This window comes from Neoarius graeffei, chromosome 10 (assembly GCF_027579695.1).
Source record: "Neoarius graeffei isolate fNeoGra1 chromosome 10, fNeoGra1.pri, whole genome shotgun sequence".
Classification (NCBI taxonomy): Eukaryota; Metazoa; Chordata; class Actinopteri; order Siluriformes; family Ariidae; genus Neoarius; species Neoarius graeffei.
In genome coordinates, this window is record NC_083578.1 from 48,150,960 (window position 1) to 48,168,007 (window position 17,048).

Here is a 17,048-nt window from a genome sequence, read left to right on the forward strand (position 1 = left end):
ATTTGCTCGTTTCATAAACCAGGAGCTGGGGCGGAAACTGTATGACGGAGTGCGCGAGGGAGCGCGAGAGAGACTGGGCATGTGCCTGGAGCTGGGGCGGAAACTGTTGTACGCGACGAGAGGCGCTGCCGGGAGCTGGGGCGGAAACTGTCGTACGCTCAGCTAGCTCAGCTGGGAAACACTTGCCAGTCATAACCAGACAGTCATAAAGTCGATCGGTCGTAAGTCGCATAGGTCATAAGTCGACGACTACCTGTATTTGAGCTCCATCCTTTAAGAGAATATGGCAATGCATCAACCTGATTTATTGATGGCTTTCATGACCGTACGACGTCTGCACATACGTCACATGCACATGCTGTGGGAACCCGACCGTAAGTGTAAGGCAACATATCTCATAAACACTTGACCACTGGAAAATGAAATTTGTATCTTTATTTACATAAGATAGGTTTCTATCCAGAACTTATTTTTAATTTGCTTTTTCAAAAATAATGTGGGATTATTTACAACAGTTTCTTATAAAACTAGCTAAAACAGTTTCATTAGTCCACTAGCTTGTTGCACAATTTACAGTTTCTGTCATGTAAGGGCGATAGAGGGATGCAAGTTCAGGAAGAGTTTTATTGAAAGCATGCTAGCAAACAGATCCAAAACAGAGACAAAGGCAGAGTCGAAAAACAGGCAGTGGTCCAGTGAGGCACAGACAGGATATCAGAGGTAATATACAATACTCAAAGTCCAAAAATGCAAACAGGGTCAAAACCGGAAAAGTGATACAAAATACAAGACTTGGTAACATCAGACCCAGGGTACAGAGCATATACTTCTCAAAGTCTGTGTGTAACTGAGAGTCCTTATATGTGTGTGCTGTGGTTTCCCGCACGCTGCCTGGCGGGTCATGGGAATAATGCTGCCCGATTGCGGGTCGGCATGGTTTACGGTTAGAACTATGATGGTATCTGATCGCCTTCGAACCTTTGACTCTCGTTCTTGATTAATGAAAACATTCTTGGCAAATGCTTTCACTTTTGTCTGTCTTGTGCCGGTCCAAGAATTTCACCTCTAGCGGTGCAATGCGAATGCCCCTGGCCGTCCCTCTTAATCATGGCCCAGGTTCCAAAAAACCCACAAAATAGAACCAGAGTCCTATTCCATTATTCCTAGCTCAGGTATTCAGGCAGGTTGGGCGGCCCGCTTTGAATGCTCTAATTTTTTTCAAAGTAAACGCTCTGGGCTCCCTCCTCAGGGAGGGAAGGGGCTTTTGCACCGGACACCCAGCCAAGGGCATCCAGGGGGTTCCAGGGAGGCAGGGTCTGGGACAGGTGGTGGCTCGCCTTGCAGCGGACCGCCAGCCCACTCCCGAGATCCAACTACAAGCTTTTTAAGTGCAGCAACTTTAATATATGCTATTGGAGCTGGAATTACCACTGCTGCTGGCACCAGACTTGCCCTCCAATGGGTCCTCGCCCATGGGTTTAGGATACGCTCATTCTGATTACAGGGCCTCAAAAGAGACCTGTATCATTATTTTTTGTCACTACCTCCCTGTGTCAGGAATGGGTAATTTGCACACCTGCTGCCTTCCTTGGATGTGGTAGCCATTTCTCAGGCTCCCTCTCTGGAATTGAACCCTGATTCCCCATCACCCATGGTCACCATGGTAGGCACCTATAGTACCATAGAAAGTTGATAGGGCAGACATTTGAATGAGATGTCGCCTCCATGGGGGGCGCGCGATCGGCCCAAGGTTATCTAGAGTCACCAAAGCGGCTGGGGCGGGGGGAGTCCCGAGGACCCCTCTGCACCCATGGATGGGTTTTGGGTCTGATAAATGCACGCATCCCTGCCCCCCCCCCCCCCCCCCCCCCCCCGCTCCGGGGAGCGGGAAGGAGGGTCAGCACTCATTTGCATGCATTAGCTCTCGAATTACCACAGTTATCTGAGTAATATGTGGAGCGATCAAAGGAACCATAACTGATTTAATGAGCCATTCGCAGTTTCACTGTACCTTCCATGTGCACTTAAGGCCAATTTATGCTGACAACCCAGTCCTCGCAGATGGCATCGCAGATGGCATCTGCGAAGCCCCCCCCTTCGCAGACGCTCTGCGCGCACCTCCCAAAAATTGTGACCAGCCTCGCAGACAGTGTCGCAGACAAGAGGGCTCTGATTGGTCCACTCTACATCTGCTGTACACGCACTTCCGCTTCCCTACTTTCCCGGTTTGGTTTGTTTTCACAACCGCCGTTTTTAAAAACACGAGCTAAGATGGAGCAGCACGAAGAGCGGTTGATCAAGGAAGTGAGGAAGTACGTACATCTATATGACTCCAGTTCTAGTCATTATAAGTAACCGGATAAACACTCCACTAACCACACCCACCAACTACTCCTAGCGATTTTGCGACTTTGCGCCCCCTTGCGTTGTGGCGGTGAATAACATCGCGCACGCCTATTACTCCCCACTCAATGATAAATTACAACTGTCTGCGAAAAGCTATCTGCGAAAGCCTTGTCACAAGAGCATGCAGAGGCCCTTAGACCTGCATGGCTTAATCTTTGAGACAAGCATATGTTACTGGCAGGATCAACCAGGTAGCACCGCTGGACAACCAGGAACAGCCGCTGTCCGTCCCACCCCACTTCTCGCTCTCCCTGATGGGGAGCGTGTGGGGAGGGGGGGCACTGACCTCACTTTCACATGCCTCTCTCTCTCTCTCTCTCTCTCTCTCTCTCTCTCTCTCCCCCCCTCCATGGAGAAGGGGGGGAGGACCACAGCGTAACCAGGAAAAGGCTGTGATTCTGACAGGCGGTGGCTCACGCATGCCCCCCCCGGCTCTATTGGGGGCCCCAGGTGGTTGTTTATTTGTGGGGGGATGGCCTCCGGCCTGCATCATTCTGGGCCTACTGAAAAGAAGATGAACCGGCTGTCTATGTCTCACTCTGAGCAGGTCACCCTGGCGGTGCTATGGTGTAGGGGATTGGCCTAGGGACTGGAGTCCTCTGCCACCCAAAATCCACCCCCGGGCGGCGCGTGCCGCCCCATACGCCCTCCTCCAGTCTGAGGGTTATTCTTTCGAATAAAGGCCACCATGCAAGGTTGGAGGCGAACCCGCTAGGTTCAGAATGGAACTGCCATGCCCATAGTGGTCGGTGGGGACCGGGCAAAGCGCCTACTCCTGGCGGGTCTCATCTTCTGATCTACCATATGTGCTGTGATTGGACTCCAATCAGGAACAGGTGCATGGTGATTAGTCCTAATGTTACTGCACACACATGCAAATGTGCCTGTACATGACAGATGTAACCAGACAACTGTTTGACATGTCAAGTTTGATATTCGATCGTCACTATATAGTAATGATGTAAAGCAAAAGCGCATGGTATGCAGTGTCAAAAAAAGGAATAAATTATTGGTAATTATTGATATCACTATCACAAAACAATACAGCAATTTATTGACGTGAAATACACTGCATTATGCAAGATGATTCATATGCTATAATATTATTATTGTATTCAGGTTTATTTTATGCCCTTGCAAATATTTTGCTCATACACTCATCAGGAGCTCTGCTTTTAGACAGTGCCTAAAAATCTATATTACCATTTACTGCAAGCTGGCCTAGTGGTTAGCGTGTCTACCTCTCGACTGGGAGATCATGAGTTCTACTCACAGTCAGGTTATAACAAAGACCATCATAAAAATGATACCTATTGCCATCTGGCGAGGCGCACCACAATACAGATGCAAGTAGGCAGTCAAACTCTCGCAGTTACCAGAGGACTGGTCCCCCACTAGCAATTAAAATATCTTTAGGCAGATTGACCATTTTAACAACCACATTTGTTTAGCTTGATTGTTGATCATTGATAGGTAAGGAGTCAAGGGGAAGGCGTCATGGGAAGCCATGGCCTAATGGTTAGAGAAGCAGCTTTGGGACTATAAGGTCACTGGTTTGATACCTTGGACCAGTGCTGACGTGCCCTTGAGCAAATTACCTAACCCCCAACTGCTCCCCAGGCTGCTCTAGTTATGTTGGACGTCGCTCTGGATAAGAGTGTCTGTTAGATGCCTGTAATGTAATGTAAAGGTGATAGCTGTAGCTGCCCGATGCAGGAAATACAGTTGTTTGGGATTTAGTTACAGGGTTCTGCCAGTGCCTTGTGGCTTAAGGATAAAACATCATTTGAAAGAGCAATTTTGTTCTACAAATGCAGAGCGGAAAGGAACATTACAATTTAATTTTAAAAATGTGATCAGTCATCTGCTTGTTAAGACATACATTTCCTGTGTTTACATGATTCTTTTTTTATCATTAGAGCCTCATAAACCACTCAAATATAACAAAATGAAATGAAATCTTTACTCCGTAGTGAATAAGGGCAGCGGACATAATAATTAATAATTTAATAATAATAATAATAATAATAATAATAATAATAATAATTTATTGCTTATAGTGCGCAAATTAACATGAGATATATGATCAATGCGCGTTACAAAATATAAAAATATGGGCATATACCGGTACATACACGTGGTGCGCGTGCATTGCAAGCACACGCATGCACACGCAAGCACATGCATGCACACATACATATAACACGCACACATACACACGCATACACATAAAAAAAATTAGAAAAAAATATTAATAATAATCCCTAATATAAAACTAGCTAGTTGTAAACTCTATTGAATAGAAATATCTTAACTAATTTTTTTAAATTGTTAAAATCCTTCTCCTGTCTCTCGAGGAAGTGTATTGAAAAGTGTTGGCGTAGCTGCTGCAAAGGCCCTATCATCCAGTGTCTTCTTTGTCTTAGCATTGAATGGTGTGATAAAAATTTCATGGTTTCTGCGTAAAGCATATGTGCTACATGACTTAATCTGAACCAAATTATAAATGTATGCTGGTGCAAACCCATACATTGCCTTGAAAGTTAAAACTAACATTTTAAAAACTATTCGTTCACTAACTGGGAGCCAGTGCAGATAGCGCAAAACCAGAGTAATATGAGAAAAACGAGGCGTAGCTGTAATAAGCCTTGCTGCTGCATTTTGGACTTGCTGTAATTTGCTAATAGATTTGGCCAGAAGGCCATACAAAAGACTGTTGCAATAGTCCAATCTACTTGTTATAAAGGAATGAACTAAGATTCTAGAAGTGTCAGCAGAAAGATATTTTCTTATTCTCCTGATGTTATGGAGATGAAAAAAATGCAGTCTTACAAGTGTTATTCATATGAGGTACTAGACTCATATTCGTGTCAAATATTGTTCCTAAATTCTTGGTGGTTGAGACAGGTGCAACACTAACCTCACCCACTGTTAACTTGTGAATGTTAACCTTCTTGAGCTAATGTTTAGTCCCTATAATTAAGAACTCAGTCTTCGCATCATTCACTTTCATCTTTTCCATTGCCATCCACGCGCGTACTGCTTTGATGCACCTCTCCATTGCGGCAAAGCACTCCACTTGACTTATACTGCAGTCCGGCTTGAACGACAGATATCATTGGGTGTCATCTGCATATGCATGTGCCACTGGTAAGTGTTCCTTGATGATATCAAACAACTTACTGGCATATAGTGAAAAGAGTAAGGGTCCTAGACAGGGCCCTGTGGCACTCCGTACGATAACTGGAACTTGTCCGAAAGACCCTCGCCATATACCACTGTGCACGGCCCGACAGATAGGAAGCGAACCACTGAAGTACTCTTCCTGTGATACCAAATGATGTTTCAAGTCGACGGAGGAGGATTGCATGGTCGACCGTATCAAAGGCCGTAAACAGATCTAACAGCACGAGTAAAATCACATGCTGACGGTCCATGCTCAGTAAAATATCATTTTGCACTTTTAAAAGTGCTGTCTCTGTGCTATGGCTCTTTCTGTAGGCTGACTGTAGTTCAGGAACTAAGCCATGAGTTTGCAAGTAGTCAGATACTTGTTCACAGACTACGCGTTCTGTCAGCTTAGAAATGAACTGTAGGTTGCTAACTGGGTGTAGGTTATTAAACACAGCATCTAGTCCTGCTTTCTTTAGCAACGGCTTAACAATAGCCTCCTTCCAGACTTCAGGGAAATATCCATTAGCCAATTCTCACAGAAATGGATTTGTTGTAAGCCAGTAACAACAGCTTAGAATGAACAGGGATATAAATCACCTGATATAAATAAAACTTATGATACAAATAGAAAATATTCAATACAGAAAGAAAACAAGACATCAGACCCATTACACATATTATACAATATACTGTAAATTCCTAAGCAAAACAGTAAAAATGCAGGCTAAAAAAATGAATGGAAAAAATGTATACATAATAAGAACAGCTTAAACGTAACTCAGTGATGTATTATTCAAATGTTTATTGTAATACATTTTAGCTGTAATACAGGTCTGCTATTTTATTTGTGTTTGACTATTACGTTTGTGAAGCCTCTCATGTACCTTCCCACTTACTGTATGTAGCAGAAGTGGAACTAGTAGGAGGAGAGAAAAAACAACAGTGGTTTTATTTTCCACTTTGTTGCACCTTTCTCATGATGAAGACAGTTACAGATACTCCTTTGTCCTGACTCATCCAGAGGTTTCACTTCAGTAGACCTGAGTCGCAGTACCTGATTCTGTGGGGCCACGTGCTTCCCGTTGGTCTTGGGACTGAAACATTGAGGTGGATGGAAGAGAGGATGAGGATATGAGTACTTCCTTTCCAGGTTCATGGTTTCACAAAGGGCCACCACCCAGTAGAGGTGTGTGGATGGCCTGCAAGGGCTGAAAAACATGTACGAAAAAGGATAAATCTGTGAAAGATGTGGTTTTATACAAAAACAAAACTGGAATGAGACTATGAGATCTTTTTGGGTGTTGTTGGTGGCACAGATACCACAAGCAGAGGTGTGTTATCTGCAAGTGTGATGGAATATTATAGTGTAGAAAACACCAATGTGATAACATTAAACAACTATTTGAAACAAAACAAGAAAAGGATCATTCTGTATGTGTTCCTTCTCCTCAAAAAGCTTCAGTATCTATATTTGTACATCTAAGCTGTAATTACTGATAATGCTTTAGGCATTCCCAGATGTCTACATATCTTTGGTAATTGTGAATTGTATCTTCTCCTTCATGAAGACTTTGCCCAATGTGTTCATTTGAATGTTCATGAATATTTGATACTGCATTGTGAACCAGAAAAATTCTGGAAGAAGTCTAAACTACTGGGGAGGCAGAGTGTTGTGCATGTCTTAAAGGCAAGCTAGCCAGTTAGCCAGAGACCAGTATACGCTGAATTTAAATAATAACCATTGACTGATAATCATCTCTTTGCTATGACATCACAGCAGGTTAAATCACACATCATAAAGCAAGCCAACATATAACTTAGCTGATGTTATCATTACTTATCAATTATTTGCATTAACTTTAACTAGAAAGCTTAATTTGTAGTGTTTTGACTAGGTAAGAAGCTGGTAATATATCAAAATGAAGTGATAGTCTAATAAATATATCATCTGTGCTGACCAATATGATTAGAGTTCACCCTAAAATAGTTTTACTCATTTATTACCAACCTACGTTCCAGACAGGTGTACTCTACTAGTTTAACTAGTAATTATCTTAACATTTCAGAATACAATTCCTGATGGAATTATGGAATAATGTGCTCCTTCCAACAAATTGTCAGTACAACCCAGGCCCAGACTGGCCATCAGGAGATTTGAAGAAATCCCTGTCTGGCCTATCTGATTTTGGTCTGTTCACTTATTTTCCCCAGCAATGCCACCAAGTGGCCTGCAAAACCTGCAGTTCCCAGAAAATTTAGTGAATATAGTCGGATGTGATTGTTTAATAAATTATGAACCCACAGTTATGCAACACTATTGGTCATCATTCACCTCATCTCTGTCTGGCTTCTAAGCAATGTTAAACAGCAATGTAGATGCCCTGAAGAATGAACAAAAAACAGGCAGGTGAAAGGTCACAAAAAAAGAAAAGCTTTCCAAGAGGATGCTGTAAAATGCAGCAAAATAACAGACATTTTTAAAGTTATTCAAAGAGCAGTTCAGACTGATCTGCAAATACAATCTAAGTAACACTATCTAGCAAGTAAAGCTGCAATTGGCTGCTCAATTTAGGTTATTAGGCTATACAGCTAAATATGTTTTTGTTGCAGCTCAATATTGTCTCTGAAAAATCTTGTAATAAAAATGAAGCTCTTTCATAATTATTAAGCACGGTCACATCCCCATATAGCCTAGAGTCATCTAGCAAGCAGCTATAACTTAATCTGAACTGAAAATAACGGCCAACATTGACAGTAAGGGAGGGTTTCTCTAGATGGAAGATAGTTAGCTGTGACAGAATGATCAACCAAGAACAGGAAGTGGAATTACAGGTACAAGTTAAGGTTAGACAGAAAGAAAAAAAAACAATTTAAGCAACTTGTCTAAGGGCCAGTCTCAATAGTTCAATATTATTATAGGGATCTTGCACTAAAGAAATTCCATGATCTGATTTAGTAGTGTAGCTTATAACCGTATTTGCCTGGTGCTGTGGATTCTGTAAACTGCAGTACTGGTGTTATAGGTTAGATAGATGAGGTGAGCAGAGATTAAGATATGGAATATTTATGTCTAAAAAATTGTGCATTCTGAGATCCTTTTCTGCTGTCCATAAATTCTGTAGACTATTTTGTAAATGTTCAAACCAGCTCATGCAACACCAACATCTATGCCACTGACATCACATTTTGCCTCTTTTTGATGTTTTATGTGAACATTAAGTTTTATTTGATTAAAGGTCATAGGCAACGATTTTAATTTTATGCACATTTGAAACTTTATATGTTAAAAAACCCTCTGTAATTTTCTTCTGGTACCAAGAAGTATTGTTAATAAGTAATAATTAAAATAAGTTAGCGCATCACCACAGACCGGCACTCTTCAGTGAGGAAATACCTGCGTCAAACCAGACCTCATATGGTACACTGGTTAGACGTCTGGCATGTTGCAAAAGGTGAGTTTTTTCTAAGTCATATAATGGAGTTTAAAAGTATCCATAAAAATATACCACAACAACACTGTGTCACCAGCTTGATGACTAAAACTCAACATGAATATATTTTTACACTTTTCAGCTGTTTCGAGACACTTGGTTACTGCCTCAACCAGGAAAGACTGCGGTGTGCTTGCCAGCTGGGCCCAGTCCATCAGTAACCATCTGTACTGGCGTGCTGTAAGCAGTGGTGGTGATGGACAGCTAGTGTGGGACAAGTGGTGTTCCATAGTCAACCACACTGTGAACATCCACACAGGGCATGGTCCATCATACCCTGCCTGCACACACGAAGAACTAGTGCCTTGTCAATGGTTGGAGAAAGGTCACTTTTATGCAAAATCTTTCACTCAGAATAAGGATAATTTTACCTCAACATTCAACCTATGGAGTCCTACTTTCACTCAGTACAGTCACATGGGAACCTGTGAATCACATACTGGATTAGGGAAGTGCAATAACATTCTCCAGGTTATGGAGTCTCAGACTTGGAACATGTTCTCATCAAGCAAAAATTAACATTCAGAGTAATTCAGACCGATTTCTGTATCTTAGCTCCAGAACTCCCATTTTGGAGAGCTCTTCTTTAACAGAATGGTTCAGATAGTAATAGAAAGAATTCATTCCAGGGGACAGAGCTCACAAAGTGTTGGAGCAAATAGTCTCAGAAAAAACCTGCAGAAGGACATACCAAAGCTGTCGCCAGAGGAGCAAACCTCCAGGTGGAAGCTTACCACAAAGTGGTAACATATTTTGCACCAAAAGTTGTCCACTATCACTACTCTGGAATAAAAGCAAGGTATGAATAGAAAAAATCATTATAATATTGACAAAAAATGTTTATCTGTGGCATTAATGTGAATAAACATAGCGAATATCAATGTAAGCTTTGACGTGAATAAACGTAGTTAATGTGAATGTAACAAGATTCATATGTAAGAATGGAACAGAGAGGAATAACATAGTATTCTGATGGAAGAGAATATACAATAGACACTAGCTGTTTTGCGTTACTTATCCCTATTGAAACCATTTTTTTCATCTCATAATTTAAGTTGCAGCTAGTAGTGTTGCACTTCAATGAGAATTCCAATCATGAACAGAGGAGAAAGCATGATGGAAGTGGACAATTTGCCATCTCGTACCCAAAGTCAAGGAAGGGTGATGCTGTTCCAAAGGAGGTCAAGGTTCCAATGACGTTTGGTAGGTTTCAGTTCCATTGTTGGTGAAAGTTCATAGTCTGGATTGCAAGTAATGTGTATTTCGTAAATCATGTGGATTCCTCAGTAGAATTTCATTTCTTCTAGGAGGAGAATGACAAATCTGTGTAAACCATGAGCATCAGATTGATTTAGAAGGGGGAGTCTGAAAGTGGCTCCTCTGTAAAAGGGCCACTTTAAACTTTATAGAAAGTACTGATTAGTTCTTGTGAAATATAGATGTTTTGTTTCACAGCATTCTTTAAAATGGCCACTTTCCCTTCAGACTACCATTTGAATGTTTGATGGGGTTTGGTTGAGCAGCAGCTGTGACTGGATTGTTAGTGTAAACATACAATTAGCCATATGTGAGGTATTCCTTGAAAATATCTAAGATGAAGAACGCCACAGCAACATTAACTGCGACTAGTGAGTTTTGTACAGAATACAAGTGTTTACCTCTTTCACAGACTGTGTGGATACTGTTGGATGAAGTTATGCAACTGAGGCAGCTGTATCTTAGCTACAGACGAGCCAAGGAACTGGTTGATCAGCCACCTGCGCCAGTTTGTGACCAGTACGAGCAGAAGGACAAAACCACAACTGTTCTCCACCATCAAAGCTGATTTAACAAGAACTGAATTATTTTCACTGACTGGTGTTCTATATTCAAATCTTTATGTTTTACAATAACAGTTCTCCAACATCAGGGCATGTTCAACAAGTGAAATTTATTCAGTAGAACAATGCACAATAATATCAAACCTTCATGTTTAAAACCTTCATGTAATAAAACCTTCATGTTTTACCTTAACCTAACTGGAGATTTTTCACTAACACAATGACTCTGATCTACCTCTGTTAAATGTTCATAACTTTATAAGGTATTTCACTTCAGTTGAGCCCCAACACAAACTTGTTATAAGTCGGGGTATTTGAATCCAGCATACTTGGCACTTTGGAACCTCTCTCTTATTGCCGTGACAGCACAGGCTGGTAGTGGTCATCGAACCTTCTTGCCCAGGATTCTCCAGATCCATCATACGAATCTCCGGTATGCCAGATACCGATACACTCTGAAATTGGAGAGTGGAAAGTTTTTGTAAACGATATCAAATATATGAGTGATTATGGGTGCAGTTTAGATTCAGTTCTTACCATAAATCCCAAGCTTCTGCCAAACCCATATAAATAGTTTTTGTGATAAGCCTATTGTAACAGTGGGTGGCCAATTGTGCCTTATTCAATGTGGGCTTGAAGTGCTTGAATGACTTAATATTTCCTGAGGTGAATTAGTACCAGCTGTCGACAGGCGCTTGTCAAAACAGGCTTACCCTTTTATAGTATCTGCTGGTGTCATGCTAAATTGATGTATAACATATTGCTAGGTCACCTATAGTTTATACTGTCATGGCATAAAAAGGGAACAAAAAACTTTATTGAGTAAAAGTTTGTTTTCATTCATGATAGAGTAGAATAGACCCTTTCTAGTGACTGATGGCATTCATGCAACAACAAAAAAGGGATTGTAATAAAATCTTATTGAATCAAAATAAATCTCGTGTTTTATTTTTTTTTTGAATATCGTTGACATGTACCTGAATGTTTTGAAAATAGAATCAAGTGACACGGATTCTGTCACTTAATGACTTAAAATATACCTCATCTGCAACAACCCACTGATTGCAATACTCACTCATGTCTTGGCTCATTGTCACCAACTGGACCTTCATCCTTGTTGTACTCCAGGAAAGTCACCTCCAAAACATCAATATCCAAGCAGTTTGATTGGAATCCTTGGGCCTCCACCACACACTTATGACCCTCAGGGATTCTAACTTCAACTGCTGGATAAAAATGACAACATCTGCACTCTGCTGCAGTAGGCCTCAGCCTGCAATTTCCACAGCTATACCTGTGAAGATCAGGAAACCTTTTGAAACATTCCACATATATATGGAAGAGAATTTCCTTCCGACAAGTGTCACAAACAACGAAAACTCATCCATCAATGGCATAAAAGAGACTGCATATTCATACTAAAAATACCTCCTACGCACAAATCCCTAGAACAGGAAATTGCAGCAATAATAGAAAAGTATATACATTTCTGTTTGGCAGGTTCCATACAAACTGCAACCACAAATTATTGGCTATGGATGTTCACTTTGACTTCACTTCGTCCTTTGTTGAAACTGAAAAATGAACCTCATTTACATGCAGTTTTTGATTGCAGAGTTTTTCAGTAGTGGGTATTTGTTTTCTACTTTTCATTTAAATGCTCAGTAGTTTAAAAAAATCATTAACAGACGAGATGAGATGTCAGGTCCGATATATTGGCACCGGGAAATGCCGCAGATGGCAGGCTAACGTGGCCTACCGGTGCACTGTCAAGTAATCGTTACCCATATCCACTAAGGAGGGTGATTTAATTATTCTTCAAAAGGGCTCTTATTTAATATTACAACGAAAGTAAGAATTTATCATAATTACCAGGATGAATCATTTGGGCTCGAGTCTTGAGGTCCGACATTACCATGATCAGAGTCGGCCAAGTCGCTATCTTATTCCGAGGCTGCACGGTCAAACCAGTGAGCCACATTCACCAATTGCTTCATAATGGCCATAAGTTCATACGGTTTCACCTCTCGATATTCAATTTGGAGACTTCCTGCTTCAAAATCGCTATCGCTTTTAGACATTTTACACAGCCTCTCACAACCAAAATCCGTACACATGTGCTCAGTTTGCAAGTAAACACAGAACTCCTCCCAGTCTGTTTGGCTTGAATGACGTCACGACGACGGTCCCCTGACGGTGAAAGTGTGCATAAGTGAGATGTAAACAAACCTTCGGAAATTGGGCAAAACAGTATATTTTAAGTGTTTTATTCAATTTTAGGGTGCAAATTAGACACCAGGACGATTTAATTCGCTTTTTGGGTCGTTCTTCTAGACAATAAAGTTGATATTCTATGTTTCACCTCCGACCGTTGCCTATGACCTTTAAATAAGCAGGTATACTTGGTTGGTGAGTACATTTGCAGTAGGTGGTCAGTGGTCTCAAAATTTGTTGTGGGCTTATGGGGTGCTCTGGGTGTGTGTGAGACTCCCAGCTTGAATTTTTGTCCCAGTCCAGCCCTGAAGTGACCTGTCCTCTAAAGCTGGGGATAGGTTACTCTTATTACTTCCTATCACACTGAATATTACTTATTTTATATTATGAGCAATTTTTTACTACTTGCACTCATACAGCCAATATGTCAGTCTCTTGGAAGGTGAATATGGGCACCAGATATGTGCCCACTGCCTTGGAAGGGACCATCTCAAGGATGTTGTGTCTGACTTGGACATCCCCTCTACTGACTAAACAGCAATGCCAATATTGACACAATGTGATTGACTGGCAGATTTGAAGCTTAGCTTGGGTAGTAGGTACCATCATATTGGCCTATAGAGAAATGGGATACCCAACCCCTAGTATATCATGCCACTCTACAGGTAGCACCATCTACTTATGGGACTTATTTAGAGGTGTGTCACTCAAGGAAGACTATGTTGTTACTACCTGGGTGTCACCATGCACTTTCTCCACCCCTTATGGTGATGTGAGTATAGGTCATCTCTGAGCACCTTTCACGTTAGTTTTAAGGTGAATCCCGTTCCTCATGGCATTGTTGGCATACATTGTCCAGGTGTTTAACACCACCGCTGGTGTTTAGAAAGGGTGAAATATAACAATATTTATGTCTGTAACTGTGGTTTTGAGCATCACATGATTGCCAGGTTTCCTTGTCATTTGAAAATGTGTCAGCTCTGTAAGAGGGGTCAGGAGAAAGGTGGGATGTATTGGGGTGGGGTGCATGATGGGAGTATTTAATGCAAGTACTGTCATACAGTGGTGCTTGAAAGTTTGTGAACCCTTTAGAATTTTCTATATTTCTGCATAAATATGACCTAAAACATCATCAGATTTTCACACAAGTCATAAAAGTTGATAAAGAGAACCCAGTTAAACAAATGAGACAAAAATATTATATGTGGTCATTTATTTATTGAGGAAAATGATCCAATATTACATATCTGTGAGTGGCAAAAGTATGTGAACCTCGAGGATTAGCAGTTAATTTGAAGGTGAAATTAGTGTCAGGTGTTTTCAATCAATGGGATGAAAATCAGGTGTGAGTGGGCACCCTGTTTTATTTAAAGAACAGGGATCTATCAAAGTCTGATCTTCACAACACATGTTTGTGGAAGTGTATCATGGCACAAACAAAGGAGATTTCTGAGGACCTCAGAAAAAGCATTGTTGATGCTCATCAGGCTGGAAAAGGTTACAAAACCATCTCTAAAGAGTTGGTTCAGTGTTCTCCTGATGGTGGATTCATGAACATTAACATCTCTAAATTGTTGTTCAGTGTTCTCCTGATGGTGGATTCATGAACATTAACATATTAGCCAATGTGAGAGAGGCCCTTCACCAATCCACAGTCAGACAGATTGTGTACAAATGGAGGAAATTCAAGACCATTGTTACCCTCCCCAGAATTGGTTGACCAACAAAGATCACTCCAAGAGCAAGGTGTGTAATGGTCGGCGAGGTCACAAAGGACCCCAAGGTAACTTCTAAGCAACTGAGGGCCTCTCTCACATTGGCTAATATGTTAATGTTCATGAATCCACCATCAGGAGAACACTGAACAACAATCGTGTGCATGGCAGGGTTGCAAGGAGAAAGCCACTGCTCTCCAAAAAGAACATTGCTGCTCATATGCAGTTTGTTAAAGATCACGTGGACAAGCCAGAAGGCTATTGGAAAAATGTTTTGTGGATGAATGAGACCAAAATAGAACTTTTGGTTTAAATGAGAATTGTTATGTTTGGAGAAAGGAAAACACTGCATTCCAGCATAAGAACCTTATCCCATCTGAGAAACATGGTGGTGGTAGTATCATGGTTTGGGACTGTTTTGCTGCACCTGGGCCAGGATGGCTTGCCATCATTGATGGAACAATGAATTCTGAATTATATCAGAGAACTCTAAAGGAAAATGTCAGAACATCTGTCCATGAACTGAATCTCAAGAGAAGGTGGGTCATGCAGCAAGACAACGACCCTAAGCACACAAGTCGTTCTACCAAAGAATGGTTAAAGAAGAATAAAGTTAATGTTTTGGAATGGCCAAATCAAAGTCCTGACCTTAATCCAATCGAAATGTTGTGGAAGGACCTGAAGCGAGCAGTTCATGTGAGGAAACCCACCAACATCCCAGAATTGAAGCTGTTCTGTATTGAGGAATGGGCTAAAATTCCTCCAAGCTGGTGTGCAGGACTAATCAACAGTTACCGGAAATGTTTAGTTGCAGTTATTGCTGTACAAGGGGTTCACACCAGATACTGAAAGCAAATGTTCACATACTTTTGCCACTCACAGATATGTAATATTGGATCATTTTCCTCAATAAATAAATGACTGTGCATTATATTTTTGTATCATTTGTTTAACTGGGTTCTCTTTATCTACTTTTAGGACTTGTGTGAAAATCTGATGATGTTTTAGGTCATATTTATGCAGAAATATAGAAAATTCTAAAGGGTTCACAAACTTTCAAGCACAACTGTATGTCACTACATGACTTCAGGTTTCAGTATGCATATGCATGTGTGCAAGTGTTTCACACTGTCCATTGCTGTTATCTGGGGTTAATATAAACACATTTACATGCATAAATAGTGATAAATGTATGTTTAAAAAATAAGAAAATGCATTTTTCAAATAATTAGTTGTGAAACAATGCATTTATGGATGACACAGTAGTGTAGTGGTTAGCACTGTCACCTCACAGCAAGAAGGCTCTGGGTTTGAGCCCAGCAGTCGATGGGGGCCTTTCTGTGTGGAGTTTGCATGTTCTCCCCATGTCTGTGTGGGTTTCCTCCGGGTGCTCCAGTTTCCGCCACAATTCAAAGACATGCAGTTACGTTAGCATGGGGCAGCCATGGTCTGAGGTTGGGCTGAAGTGCCCTTGAGCAAGGTACCTAACCCCCAACTGCTCCCTGGGCACTGTAGCATTGCTACAGCACTCCTTCTTACGAAATATACAATAGGTTAAAGCATGCCCACTGCTCTAGGTATTTGTGTGTGTGCTCATTGCTCACTTGTGTGTGCATGTGTGTTCACTGCTTCAGATGGGTTAAATGCAGAGGAGGAATTTCACTGTGTGCTTAAGTCTGTGCTTGAGTGTACATGTGACAAATAAAGGCTTCTTCTTCTTCTTAATAGACCACTGATGAAAAATAGTGTGAAGACTTACAATGATAAGTGTTACAATTATCTTTGTATGTTCAAGAATTTCTTATTTTCTTTCCCGTAAGAGCATCAGTCATGGTAAACAATGGCAGATACCACATTTTACAGAAATGACGTTGAAGGCCTGTGATCTAGACCTCCCACAGAGTTCAGACAAGGCTTGTTTGATCAGGTTACATGATGCATTCTGTTGTACTTCCTTTCCTTTTCCTAGAAGCTAAATATGTTTCAAGAAACTTAGAACTATTAATGTTAATGGGATTAGAAAGACTGTTAGAAAGATTTGTCATCTTCATTTTGTTGTATATTTAGACAAGGAATGAAACATTCATCACCTTTATTCCACAACTTATAGAATGTTGTTCTTAGATATGAATGAAACCACATGTGGTTCACCTTCATTGTGAAATGCATAAGGTGGTCAGTCAACTATGGTGAAGCTTTTTTTTTCTATATACAAATGTTTAGTCAAA